The sequence below is a fragment of the Stylophora pistillata genome, chromosome 10, assembly GCF_964205215.1.
Source record: "Stylophora pistillata chromosome 10, jaStyPist1.2, whole genome shotgun sequence".
Taxonomy (NCBI): domain Eukaryota; kingdom Metazoa; phylum Cnidaria; class Anthozoa; order Scleractinia; family Pocilloporidae; genus Stylophora; species Stylophora pistillata.
The window spans coordinates 10,094,548-10,099,547 of NC_142528.1; the positions used below are offsets into that span (position 1 = coordinate 10,094,548).

Here is a 5,000-nt window from a genome sequence, read left to right on the forward strand (position 1 = left end):
AATCCAGTTGATGCTATGGTCTACCCTCTCAATGTTAGATTACAGTATCCTCCACAGCATTCAAGGTAACGTGGAATTGGCCTTGTTCTGGTATTAGTGAGGTGTACTTTCCAGTGAAGTTGTTAGCTATTAGTTTTTTAGGATAATACCAACCAGGCCAGTCTGCAGGGAAGGGAAGAAGATTTCTCTCAAGATAATTGTTCACATCGGGATACACGTGTTCTATAGACTCTTTGTAATTCTTGAGACTTTTCAAGTCTTGCTCACACTCCTCTAAAAGCTGACAGGATTGTAAGCTTTCAATATCTTCATCACAGGGCTGATGGTAAGCCCAAGGAAACATGTAAAATAGTCATTTAAATATTAATATTGCATGTATTAATTCACAGATTTGCATGTATTCCTTACATATTTTGTGCTCTAGATTTTCCAGTCAATGCTATTTTAATGGCAGGCATAGAATAATGAAGAAATGTATTACCTAAAATTTTGCACCAAATTATGGAAATTCCCTGGATTTAGATTTTTCATTTGTGCTGGAAGTTAATTGATGAAGTGATTTTTCATGTCTTTGAGACCTCTGTTGATGTGTAATAAAACAGCAGAACTGTCTGCTCCTCTAAGGCACATCTTGTCTTCTCCTCTGATGTTTACTTTGACTTGTCGATGTGGGCTGACATTGGTTCTCTTTACTGCTGGGATGTGTGGATGTATGTCTAGCATAGCAGAGGCCATGTGTGCAATCTTGGTATTTTGTAGGTCAGTTGGAACATGTTTGCTGTGGATATTGTGATAATCATCCTGGAGGTTTATCATGAAGCAGTCAAGCTGAAAAATGAAAATGTGTTTAATTATATTTTGTTGCATGGTCCTTATTCTTGAACCCTAAGTATGTGTAACTTTGTGTATCAATATTGTGTCTTGTGTATTTACATACAGTATTAACTTGTTGTACATAGTTGTTTAGTAACATGTTCACTGTGGGTCTTGGCCATATCTGTCTTTATGTTCTGGACGGTTCTGGGATTAACTGAGAAGCTGAGCACTGGTCCAGGAGACAATCCCTGTAATGACAATCCACCAAGCGACAAGTACAAACCACTGTCCTTTTGCAGCTGGCATGTTTTCTATGACCTGTAATTTTTATAATAATTAATTTGTACCTCTACACAGTATATCATGTGGCTTTAGAAATTCTTACTTAATGTATTGTATTAACAACTCTGCACTTGTCCGGGAACGAGCCCAATAAAACCACAAACCTGAAGTATGATAGAATGTGTAACAGTGAAACTGTTCTTTGCCTTTGTAGGAACACCCTATCAGGCAATACTCTGTTGTCATCTCTTGTTATTGACCTCAGTAGAAGATCGAAAAGCCCAGGAGCATTCTTACAAAAGTCCCTCATCACAGCTGGGTCATAGAGTGGTACTTCTGGTCTGCTTTCATAGTATTTGAACATAGCAGTCTGGCACTGAGTGACCAACTGGTCAAAGGTAAGGTCTACAAAATATAATGTATAATATAATGTTTATTAAAAGCTTTTCCACTACTGTATGTGAGTTAACACTTATTTGAATGGAAGAATCATTTCTAATGATTCATAACTATTTTTTAAATATTAATGAAGTGGAGGATGATGTGGAGGGAGTGTTTAATCAGAGAATCATTTTATTTTAGATTTACGTGACTATCATACCTGCATGTGTCCTCTTGTTGCAGTGCCTCCTCAGAGTTAATTACTTTTAATTAGTAAATGCTTTACAAAAAAAAATTACATATGTTATGCTACAGAAATAGTAAGTTTGTGGTAAGTTGTTTACCTGAAGATGTCATTTCCTTATTTTGCAGTGTTTTGTCAAGTTGACTGGCCATGCTTTGTGAAGCACTCTCCTAAGAAAATTCATACCAAAACATCACCATGTCATTTATTATGACAATTTTTATAATTAGAAATTGATTCTTATAATAAATTATTATTTTATGTTCATGTACCTGTCTGCCATCAGATGATTGAGTACTGGTTGGAGAAGATGTAGATGCCTGAGTGTTTCTCGGAAAAGTAAGGAGCAGATACATGATAAAATATTTTGGTATAGTTCTGGAACGATTTTTTGTGATAACAAAGTAGCAGTTATGCAGTCTGGTTTTTTGGTGGGCCATATTGGCAAATAAACAAACAAACAAACAAAATATGGCTCCAGCCTATTTTGTGTGTGTGTGAATTGTGTGGGACTGGTATTTCATTTTCAGGGGCATCAATTATTGAGTGCTTTTGCAATTATATCTATAATTATCTCAATGTTGCTTAAACAACATTAGGCAAAAATAAGCGCTGCACTTACTTGTACTGGTGGAACATAATTTGGTTCATTGCAGAAAACATTATCAGCAATTGCAGAACACTTGTTGCACCATCGGGTTCCGGGCCGATAAGTGGAGACATTAGCTCCAACCCGATCAAATAGACGGTAGAACCGCCTCGGGACTTTTCTCTTCGACAGCTCTTTGGAGTGCTCCAAGAGTGGACACGAGCAATATTCATTGGCTTCTCGAGTTGCTCTAATCCAATGCCGAAAGCAAGCCCAGCAATTTAAATTTCCGTCCACAAACCGAGCAATGGCCTCGTCAAACCGCCTCAATCGACCTTGGCATGTTTCTCCAGCTCGTGTTCGCTTGATAAACCAGCAAGTCCGCTCATTGGGCTTTGCATGGGAACTAAAGAACAATAGGATGGACGTCGATAACATCCAAAACACCGCGTAAGATGTCATCTTCTTAGTCTTCGATAAATTTATCGTGGTAACGCGCTGTTTTCATTAAGTGTACAACCTTTAAACCTCAGTGTAAAAAAGTGTATGTGCAGGTCAATGAACGAGGGAACTAGCGTAAAGATTTCTTTCTACCGTTTTCAGTTTTGCGCTACCTTTTCACCAAAAACCGGGCGCTATACGAAACTTTTTAAAAACGCCGCCATTTTTTCGAAGTTTGTTATGGTGCCCAGGCCATTGGCACCAGCGCGAGCCAAGAGGTCTCGCACATGCGCAGACGTTATTCAGCCCTGTTAATGTAAGATAGATTTAGAGACAGTCTCCAGTCTCCCTCTCACTTTCGCTTTCATACGATGCTCTGCTGGTTAGCATTGGCATTTGTCTTTATCAAGCTGTTTCTTGGAGAATTCTTCGGACCATCCTCGATATTCTGCCATCTCTTCTTAATTGGAGACCCCTGGGAGCCACGGAACTGACTACGGCGCAGTGACGGGGAACGTCTTATTCCCAGGGATACTGATGAGCAAGATGCCGCCAAAGTACTTTTAAATCCAGGTAAGGAAAGGAGGGGAGAGTCTGTGGAGAAACCATTCGGTATTGGGCGTCGAGGCTTATGGACTGGTTTCTGTGCTGCATCCAAAAGCCAATAAGTTGTCATATTTCCCTTTCCCTAATAAAATACATAAAGTGCTTTAGATCGACTGACTGTAGTTGTGATTCCGCAAACTTTGATGCAGAAAACACAGAGAAACTTCAAGTTCAATAGTAAGACGTGATCCTGTGGCTGGATGAATTTGGTTTTAAAAGACATAGTTGGGAAATCTTTTTACTTGAAAAAAGACCAGAAATCAGGCTCACCATTTCGCAAACCCTGCTTCCAAAAATTCTGTTTGGACAATAATGGATATCAAGGTCTTAAAGGTGACAGAATAAGCTCTCGTGTCAACGAAACTACGATTCTCTAAAACATGATTGGTCGTATGGTTGGCTGTTCTGCCAAAGGATACCGATTGTTTAAAATAGGGAAACAACCCAGTGGGTTATCGGCCGGACCAACATTCAGTGTCTTAAAATAATTGAGGAGAATGTGCTACCTTTCTAAACATCAAGAAATGGTTAGATATTGTAGTCTTCTCGGATAGGGACGAATAAATGGAGGTCCCGTCTCCTGCAGGGTTGGGGTAGGAGACGTTAAGTTCCCACACACGAGATTACTGTGTGATGGATGTCCTCCCCTGCGGTGGGATGGGTGGGATATTGGGCGCACTTAATTTGGAGCCTCGCTCTGTTTTGCGACCCTCGCCACACTCTGGTTAAAGTGATTAAATAAATGTTCTTTAAACTTTTTTTTACAGTTCTCACCTTCAGGAATACCTCGCCTCGAGTTTCGACTTTAAAGCCTCCCAAAGCGTCCAGTATTCTCTTTGTCACCTCACTGATGTGGATTCTTAAAGCTATATATAGCAAAAAAAATCTCTCTTGAGAAGTGAAACAAACATTTTAATCACTAAAAATACGACCAAAAGATAAAAAATAGGCAGTCTATGACCGTATGTATCTACGACTTAATTCATAATTGATTGACTTGTGTTGGCTAATTTTGTTTAAAGACTAGTTTCTTATAGAGGGGGAGCAGATATTATTATATGGAATGACCCAATTGTAACCAAAAGCGGTTAATCGTAGAAATATTTTATGTTAACACGTACGCATTAACACGTGAACCGCCCGGACCGCGCGATTGGCACGCGCGAAAACGTTTTTCTCCCTACCTTCCCTACAAAGCAGACTTTTTTCCCCCTCCTCCCCCACCAAACATCCTCTGATTCAATGAATATATGAAGTTCATATATTTTAAACTGCGGTATTAAAATACGTATGATGCACGATTATTACGAATCAACTTAACGGCCTGCTCCCAGTTGGCTTGTTAGCTCAATTGGTAGAGCACTGCACTAGTATCGCAGAGGTCAGTGGTTCGAATCCCGTACAGGCCTAATATTTTTCAGGTCTGATTTTCGCCATTGCATAAATAGCGCTATTTACTGCGAAGGATCGTGCATCATACGCAAACTTCCACTATCGTTAGGAGATCAACAAACCAATCAGAATCCGTCGTTTGCGCATATATTTTGATGGCTTTAGGGGCTACTAGAAGGGCGTCATTCTATGCATTCACGCTAAATGATCAAATTTGAAAATATGGCGTAGGCGCGGCTAACCTTCAAA

The 5,000-nt window shown here is 39.6% G+C and overlaps 1 pseudogene across 1 annotated transcript; it reads right to left on the reverse strand.

The window, feature by feature from the left end:
- Nucleotides 1–337: 337 nt before the first annotated feature.
- Nucleotides 338–1,889, reverse strand: LOC148721765 (uncharacterized; annotated as a pseudogene). The gene is made up of 4 exons (XR_015992212.1): nt 1,824–1,889; nt 1,263–1,503; nt 938–1,134; nt 338–828 (listed from the first exon to the last, which is right to left on the reverse strand). The product of XR_015992212.1 is annotated as an uncharacterized LOC148721765 (transcript).
- Nucleotides 1,890–5,000: the final 3,111 nt, after the last annotated feature.